General features: G+C 38.6%; 1 long non-coding RNA gene across 1 annotated transcript in view; it reads left to right on the top strand.

Annotated features, from left to right (window-relative positions):
- LOC103100426 (uncharacterized) overlaps window positions 1–8161 on the top strand; it is a 23531-nt gene extending 15370 nt beyond the window's left edge. Inside the window, exon 2 of the long non-coding RNA XR_008918318.1 lies at window positions 7611–8161. This is a non-coding gene — a long non-coding RNA (uncharacterized LOC103100426). The remainder of the gene's footprint in view (window positions 1–7610) is intronic.
- The last annotated feature ends 1598 nt before the right edge of the window (window positions 8162–9759 follow it).

Here is a 9759-nt window from a genome sequence, read left to right on the forward strand (position 1 = left end):
ATCTCTCCCCACTCCAATCTTTTCTCCACTCACACGTCAAATTGATTTTCCTAAAGTCTGGCCATTTCAACCCTTACTCAGTAAATTGCAGTGGTTCACTATGACCTCCAGGATCAAATGTAATATCCTCTATTTAGCATTGAAAGCCATTCACAACTGCTCCCCTCTCACCTTTTCACTCTCCTTTCATCTCATTCTCCTCTATGTACTCTGAGATCCAATGACGGTAGTCATACGCCAGAGCATTTTCACTGGCTGCCTCTCATGCCTGAAACTCCTCATGTCTTCATCCTATTTTCTCTGATTTCCTTCAAGTCTCAGCTAAAATACTACTTTCTAGGAGCAGCTAGGTAGTTCAGTGGATTGGGAGCCAGGTCTGGAGGTAGGAGATCCTGAGTTCAAATTTGGCCCCCACTCCTAGCTACGTGACCCTGGGGAAGTCCCTTAAGCTCCTTTGCCTATCCCTTACCATTCTTCTGCCTTGAAATCAATACTTAGAATCAATTGTAAGCCAGAAAGTAAAGGTTTAAAAAAAGATGATGAATATCTTCTGTAAGTTATTAAAAATAATTAAAATAAAGATAATAAACATTTTCTGCAAGAAGTCTTTTCTAGTCCTCCATAATCTTAAGGTCTTCCCTCTGAAGCTGCCCCAATTTATCCTGTTTATTGCTTGTTTATCCTTAGTTATTTGCATGTTGAAGCAGCTTGTTTGCATAGTAGATAGAGCTCTGGACCTTAAGCCAGGAAGACTGAAGTTCAAATCCATCTTCAGACTCTTACTGGCTGTGACCTTCAGCAAGTTTATTTACCTCAGTTTCCTCATTTATAAAATTGGCATAATAATAGCACATACTTCCCAGAGTTGCTGTGAAGAACAAATGAGGTAACATGCTAAGAGCTTTGTAAATCTTAAAAGTATTATATAAATCCTGCCTCTCACCTTTAACTTTCCATGTGTATCAAAGATAAATGGCCCTGGAATAAGTCACTATCTCACCATTATTTTTTTAATATATATATAATGTTCCACAAACTATTGAGTGGGTGGATAAAATAACTCTTTTTTTTAGTAACTAAATACAAGTTTAAACTCCAAGAGCAAAAAATGACAAAAAGATTTTGATTCCTTTTGCTAGGCTTCTGTATGTTAAAAGCTTTTCTCTCCCTCTTGCTTCGAAATTATGAGTATTTGGCATGGTTACATCTCCTACAAATATGTTTATGCATCAATTAAAATGGTAATTTTATACCTACCTCAAAGGATTGTTGTGAGGTCCAAATAATATAATATTGGTAAAAAGTGTTTAACATAGTGATTGGCACATAGTAGGCATTCTATAAATCATGATTCCCTCCCATTCCCTTGTTAGGCTCAAGAAATTGCAGGCAACAGTTTGTTCTGTGATAATGGTGTGGTTACAGCACAGCTTAGGATGGAATATATGAATGGCCTCCTATGCTACCATGCACAAATCCTGAAATCTTTTTACTCTTTTCTGTCTGATAGTGTTAGAAAATGTTTTTCCTTATGATGGTATGGAAAATTCCATCTTCTTTGAATGACAGCCAGAGTAACCTACTGGATACTCCAAGATCACTCCAATAACTATGAAAGCTTTTTTAAGAACACTAAATCTTGGACAAATTTGGGGCTATAAAGATACATCTTTGATTATGTTAGTATCCTGGTTCATGTACTATACTTATTCTCATTAGTCAAAGAACGAGGCAAAGTGACGGGGGGGTGGATTGTAAATCAAGACATTAATGAGACTGTGGGGGTTCAGGTTGACCCCCACACTTTTAAAACCACAATTTGGGTCTGTGGTGAACCAAAACATTGTGGAGCAAACCATTGCACTGCAAAACCTACTAGTTCTGGGTTGCGAACTTACCATCCACATTTTGGTTTCCATCGTCTACCTGTCGTAGCATGGCTAATGGATTGGACTTTGAAAAGGTTATTATTATTAACAAAAAGCACATAGATTACATGCATAGATGAGTATTTATGGGTCTTTGCCTCCAAGTCCCAGTTGGAAAAGGAATAGGGCTATTTTCCTTTTCCCTTCAGAGAAGGTCAATCCCCTTTGCCCATAAATACAATCATGACTTCAATTGAGGAAGTCCTAGCAGCACAAGAGGATTTGAGTTATGACCCATCTCTGGTCTTCTTCCCTTGTTCTCTTGCTCTATGTGTTGTATGCCAGATGTACAGTTCATCTCAGGGTCTGCCATTATCTCTATTCTGCTGCTTTTACCAGTGCTAACACTCTTATTTTTAAAGTACTCGCATAACCTTGAACAAGCCTTGCCTCTTCCTGAATATGCCTTTCCTTCCTCCCCAAAACATCAGTTTTATTCCAATTCATGTCCAGCCCTCAGGCCTAGAACTTTTTAAGTAAACAAATCTTTTCTTCCTCTTCCACTTCGCCATTGTACATGTCTGCTACAAAATGGATGAAGAGAATCTATCGCTCTTGGCATTTATACACCAAACTCTAGGTTGGTAAAGTATTCTTCTATAGTTCCTAGGGAACCAAGAACATATGCTCCCTAAGACTAGAATGATCTCTCCTTCCTCTTTTATGCACTTAGATTTTTTGTTGTACTATAATTATTTACATATTTGTCTTTTTTTTCTAGACTGTAAACTCTTAAAGCCAAGTACCATATTTTATTAATTTTTCAATCTCTCTCAACAAACAGCATAAAGAAAGTCCTAATGGATGTTAGAATTTATTTTTTTTATAAACATTATTTTATTTGGTCATTTCCAAACATTATTGATTGCAAACAAAAATAATTTTCTTTTCCTCCCCTCCCCTCTCCCACCACCTCTCCCATAGCTGACACGTGATTCCACTGGGTATCACATGTGTTCTTGACTCAAACCCATTTCCGTGTTGTTGGTATTGGCATTAGAGTGTTCATTTAGAGTCTCTCCTCAGTCATATCCCCTCCACCCCTGTAGTCAAGCAGTTGCTTTTTCTTGGTGTTTTTACTCCCACAGTTTATCCTCTGCTTGTGGATAGTGTTTTTTAGATCCCTGCAGATTGTTCAGGGACATTGCATTGACCCTAATGGAGAAGTCCATTAGATTTGATTGTACCACAATGTATCAGTCTCTGCGTACATTGTTCTCCTGGTTCTGCTCCTTTCACTCTGCATCAATTCCTGGAGGTCGTTCCAGTCTCCATGGAATTCCTCCACTTTATTATTCCTTTTTGCACAATAGTATTCCATCACCAACATACACCACAATTTGTTCACCCATTCCCCAATTGAAGGGCATCCCCTCGTTTTCCAATTTTTGGCCACCACAAAAAGTGCAGCTATGAATATTCTTGTACAAGTCTTTTTCCTTATTATCTCTTTGGGGTACAAACCCAGCAGTGCTATGGCTGGATCAAAGGGCAGACAGTCTTTTATCACCCTTTGGGCATAGTTCCAAATTGCCCTACAGAATGGTTGGATCCATTCACAGCTCCACCAGCAATGAATTAATGTCCCGACTTTGCCACATCCCCTCCCAACATTTATTACTTTTTCCTTTGCTGTCATGTTAGCCAATCTGCTAGGTGTGAAGTGATACCTCAAAATTGTTCTGATTTGCATTTTTCTAATTATAAGAGACTTAGAACACCTTTTTCATGTGCTTATTGATAGTGTTGATTTCTTTATCTGAAAACTGCCCCTTTATCTGAAAACATGTCCCTTGCCCATTTATCGATTGAAGGATGGCTTAATTTTTTGTACAATTGATTTAACTCCTTGTAATTTGAGTAATTAGACCTATGTCAGAGGTTTTTGTTATAAAGATTTCCCCCCAATTTGTTGCTTCCCCATTTAGTTATTATTTACAATACAGAAAGGATGGAAATCTTAATTGTTGCAGTTTTATTAATTCATTTTCAAGTTTGCCCAGTGCAAAATGGCACGGATTCCAAGTTGCACATTTAGCGAAGATGAAAATCATTTGAGTATTTTAATGAGTATACTGAAAGGAAAAGAAAGAACTGTCCTCTGGGAAGATACCCTTGGAAAACAAGAGACAAAACTCCAGAGGTCATCCAGCAGGGTGGCAGCCCTGAAAGAGTAAATGCTTAGTTTGAAAGGAAAGCCATGCTCCAGAAGGCAGGAAAATAAGCCCACTGACAAGCCCCACTCACACACCAAGGAGTAGAGAGAAGTTTTCCTATGACACACACAGATAGGACTCCTGGCTCAAGGATGATTGATAGTTCTGTCCACTTTGACCACCAGTGCCACCTGGTGGAAATGCAAATCTCTTTGTGGGATGGTTCCCTCATCTTCTCCACACCAGGGCAATTCATTGAAGTAGATTAAGGCCATGCTTTTTATAGGGTGATTAGATTGTATTCCTGTTCAGGTGTACTGTTGGTTTTCCAGCTCCATTACCTTAGGCAACTCATGGGATTGGCCAGTGAATCACATCAAGAGAGCAAGCATAGGATATGAAATTTCCCAGAAAAGACAAGAAGCAGAGGCCATGTTCAAAGCAGACTCAACCTTTTGCAAAAGCAACTTCTTGGTGTCTGGGAGAACTGATCTCCCAACCATCTCTCCCCCAAACATTTTTAAAAATTTTCTTATCATACCACTTTACAAAGTTGTTGAAAGAAAGGTACTTACTAGACCTGACAATATTATAGAAACATGAATTGTTATTATGGCTTTTAAGGACTTTTTTTTTATTCAGGGTCATGAACAATTATTCCAGAATGGCAATATTTATGGTTTTTTCTCCATTTTGAAAATCTTATATTCCTAAATCTTGAAAGAGGGCAGTCACCAAAAAGACAAAGAATATGTGTTTAGGACAGAAGCTTGAGAAAATATAGAGGGAATAAAGGAAGAAAGGTATAGAAAATACAGCATTAGCTAGTATGAGTAAAGAAAATGGGAAAAAGAAAAAATTAGGTACAGTATGTTTTGGTATCTGTATAAGGAGTAGAATAACAGGACAAAAACAATGATCTAGTGACAGAAACATTATTGTAGCCATTATTCAATGTTACTTATAATTATTTCTAAGCTTTGTCCACTGTGGAAATTTTAGGTTCATTAAAAATAATCATAAATCATATTTAGGTGATGTTTTTAGTTTTTCAAAGTACTTCCCTCTGGGCTAATCACAATTTATCTCTAGTTTTATAGATGAAGAAATGAGTGTTTAAAGAATTTAAGTAACTTGCCTATAATCACACAACTGAGAATCTCCTGATTCCATAGCTGCTTGTTGAAAAAAAAAGAAACATCATTGGTATTTATTTATATTTATTTTGCAGAAAAGTTTCAAAAACTGTTTTTTTTTTAAACTAGCTTTAAAAGTCCAGTTGATAGAAGATAAGTCTGAAATATCAAACTCTGATTGCCTCCAAGAAAGGTTTTGGTTTGGGGTTTTGTTTTTGTTTTTAATTTTAGAGTGTCTTCCAGCCTATCTTCACACCCTCAATATCCACTCAACCTGCTTGCCATACCTAGCTAAATATGAGGTGAAATCAGCAATCTGGGTTTCAGCCATCCTTTTTCCTCTTCCAAGATTTTGATTTTTTTTCCCCACTGAGTTGGAAGCTCCAGAAAAATACATTTCATAATAAGTATCTTAATGTGATTTTAAGTAGACTGGCTTTGCCATTGCTCTACCTCATATGATGATCAATTTCACAGAGAGATGGAGGATAATTGATCTCTGAGTAGAAGCAGCCACTGATAATCACAGCCACTGGGTCTGTCGTATAATTACATTATCAAGACTTGTACTTTAGCCATGAGGAGATACAGAGAGGGAGAAGGAGAGAGAGAGAAAGAAACAGACAGATTGACAAAGACCAAAAAACAGTCAGAGGGACCGAGGAGGGACCGAGACAGACAGACACAAGACACCGAAACAGAAAGTGTCCATCTATAATATCTGTAAAGTGTTCAACCCAATGAAAAGCTTTTGAGTACTGGTGACTACTGTACTATGGTGTGTGTGTGTGTGTGTGTGTGTGAGAGAGAGAGAGAGAGAGACAGAGACAGAGACAGAGAGGAGGGCAGGAATTAGAGCCCTTTCTCTAAGGAGGAACCCTTTTCCATCCAGCCCTCTGTGAGGGGGTACTATGGCTGTGGATGCCATTTTTCTCACTGGATAGAAACTTTGGGTTTTGCTTCACTGTGGCTCTTGCAACTCCCAAGCGTAGGTGAGTCCTGGCCAGATTCCAGCTTGGTTAATTATGATCTGTCAGCTTAAATTCCAAGAGTTGCAGCTGAACAAGGTACCAATCATTCCACTTAGGACACTCTGTGGTCCTGCTGCATGGTGCTGAAATCCATTATGCTCTGCTCCCCAGAAGAAGCCGCACTTGGGTTGTGACTCAAAAGATTTATTGGGTTGGGGTGGGTGGGGGTAATAAACAGGCTGATTCTTGAGCATCTGGGGACTGTCACTGATGGAAGGTGGCAGGAGAATGTAATTACCACAGCCCCTTTTCCTGAGTACTTTATGGACAGAAATATCTGGAATACTTTATGCACCATTATCATTTCCAATTGAATTCTCTGAAGAAGAAAGGGCTCAGCTTCTCAACTTAAGTAGCCAGATTTTCAGACTGGGGGCTGGTGGGGGGGGGGGCCTGGGGGAAATGGGGGCAGAATGACTCCAGGTTTTGCTTATGTATTTGATTTTTGAATAGGGAGATGAAGGTAATTCAAACGTCTAACTCATTGTCTGAATCTCCAAATTGGAATTTTCAAAAATATATTCAATAGCATATTGAATGAATCATCAGATGAATATAGTGGATTAAATAACATTTTCAATCCAAGATGATAGAAATAAGAGTTTTTTTCCCGTTTACTTTCAAGGGTCAGCGGAGTAGGGACGTAGGAGGTGATAGGAAATGTGTTGTGAGCTACCATCCTGCCTCTCTTTCCATTGGATGCCCTCGAATAACAGCTGTTCTGCTTCTCTAAATCCATACTCTTGTTTGTCAAATCCCTTCCTTGGGCAATTATCTCACACTAGGAAAAAAAAAGGTGATAATATAAGGTATTCGCTGCCAGTTTTGCCTACAGAGGTGTGAGCTCCAAAGAAGATAGCTGTGTTCCGATTAGAGATGGAGAAAAACAAAACTAGTGATTGGGATATGCAAGTGAGAGGTCAGCCTCATTATTCTAATGTGGAGTTTCTACACCCATCAAAACAGATGATTTCAACAAGTTAATCCCTTTAAGTAGGGAGCCAGGAGTAGGGCAGATTTGATTACCTTCTTCAGGTTTCATTGGGCTTTCCCAAACTCTGCATTTTGAATAGTATTTATTTATTAATTTTTTTTTTTTTTGCGGACTACCACATGCAATTAGAAACAGCCCCACAGGGCAGAGGTGCAGGCTGCATTCCGAGATATTCCACTGCTGCTGAAATAAAAACAGCCGTTGAGAATATTTTCCTGCCAAAATAATTTTAGCATTTCACTGTCACACAGTAGGAAGCCCAAAGAGAGAACATCCACTCACGACACAGGATAAGACCTCGTGAGTTTTACCTTGTATACAAGAAAAATTAATTAGTTTTCTTTTCTCCCCCTTTTAAAAACAAGGTTAAAAACACATAGTTCAAGATGCTACATTTTCATAAAGAAGAAGTCGCGGGTAATTGAGTTCTTTTAAGACAAGGCTGTAATTAGATTGTCCATGGTGATGATGAATGTGGGGAGAGACAATGAAAAGGAGTCATCACACAAACTGGGAGGCATCTGCTCAGGGCATCTGTACTTGAACGATCACCTCAAAGCCTGGGTTCTTTAACATTCTTTCTCAGGAAGCTTAAAAAGAAGAAAACGTTGCCTATAACTACAGGGAAAGAAGAGAGAGAATGGCAGAAGAGGAAAAATTGAAAGGAACCATCTTACAATAGATGGCAGTCCAGGGCTGCTGAGTGATCAAGAGATGGACAGCATTGCCATCTAAGTCTACATCTGCCTTCCATTTTTATCTGCAGTAAGTTATGGAAACCACTGACCAGGGCCTACAATTTGCTTTCCGAATTCTTCAGATTTTTGTGTTGTGGAGCCTATGGACCTGTTCTCAGAATAATATTTTTAAATAATTGAAAGAAATAATAAATTTCATTTCTGTTGTGGTTGTTGAATTGTTTTAGTCATGCCTGATTTCATGGCCCCATTTGAGGTTTTCTTGGCAAAGATATTAGAGTCATTTGCCATTTTTCTTCTCCAGATCATGTTAAAGATGAGGAAACGGAGGCTAACAGGGTTAAGTGTCTTGCCCAGGGTCAATGCAGCTAGTAAATGTTTGAGGTTGGATTTGAACTTAGGTCTTTCTGACTCCAGACCTAAAGCTCTATCTATTGTGCTGCCTACCTTCCCCAAAAATAGTTAAAATAAAGATGCAATTTTCCCCCCTCTCAAGTTCACAAACCTTCTGAAATCTAGGTAGGAGTCCTTTGGAGGCCCTTGGACCCCAGGTAAAGAAGCCCGGGTTTAGAATTTAGTTTGTTGGGAATCAGAATTAGGGTTACACAGAGAAGTAGGAAGATATGGTAAATTCAGGGGACATTTCTTCTACTAAAAGCACCTTCATTCCGATGCTTGTGACAGAGGTTGACTCAGAGAGAGGAGAGGGGGTTTGAAGATTTTCCCCCTTCTGTCTTCCCTCCTTAGCTAAAGCCACTCTCCCAGATTCACTCTTGTCCCTCTTGTCCCCTCTCCACTACTTGAGACCAAAAGGTCTCCCCTTGATCCATTTACTCACAGTCAGCTTGAGAAACAGATAACTTTTAATGTCAATTCAATCAGGTAATACAAAAGGAATAATGGGCAGGGAATAATAGGAAATACAGAAATAACTGAAATAGGGTCAGACCAAGACACAAAACCTGGGTTAACAACACCTGACACAGAATCACATGTCACTGAACAAAAGCTAATGAAAGACATGGAGAGTACAGAAATCAGTGACCAAGAGTCAGGCTCAGACCCAGATGATACAGTACCAAATGGTACAATAATAGCTGAACAAAACAGTGATGAAGAACAGGAACCCTATGAGTACATTAAGCTTTATGATAAAGTTCACAAAAATTTAGATGAATGTAACAATTTGGCATTGTGAATACCTGAATTCAGAACAAACAAGCTTTTCTGATTCTGATGAAGCAATTTAAAACATAGGAAACTCTTTGTCTGTAGAAGAAATACTGTATATTACAGGAGTCAATAGTTATAAAGAATTTTGTAAGAAATATGACTTAGGGGAGAGTGATACTGAATTGGAAGTAATATGATAGAGAACTTGGTACCAGGACTGGTTTGAGTTCTATAGGGTAGCAAACAACACAAAACCTTTTAAGAACCCAGACTGGTACTAGGCATAAGATCTGACACATGATCCACAAAGAAACTTTAATCAAATCAGGAAAACCCCTAAGCCCATAGTGACAATCCCTGACTGGAAAAAAAAACTGAGACAAGTCCATGAACCCCAGTAAATGTAGATGAGAAACATCCAAGATGCTATTGGAGCATCTTACCCAAACAAAATTATTGCATGAAACCAAAATAGTATGATGCCCAAGACAGATAATATAAATTTGGGTTAGTTAGATCAGGGAGGATTAGTGTAGCCTATGAAACACAGGAGAAGCGGTTCCTTGCAGAACCAGGGAGTTTATTTGGGTGGATTTAGAATCTCTTAGAATTATTAAACCTATTTATGAATTTCAATCTCAAG

The sequence above is a fragment of the Monodelphis domestica genome, chromosome 4 (genome assembly GCF_027887165.1).
Source record: "Monodelphis domestica isolate mMonDom1 chromosome 4, mMonDom1.pri, whole genome shotgun sequence".
In the NCBI taxonomy this organism is placed as follows: Eukaryota; Metazoa; Chordata; class Mammalia; order Didelphimorphia; family Didelphidae; genus Monodelphis; species Monodelphis domestica.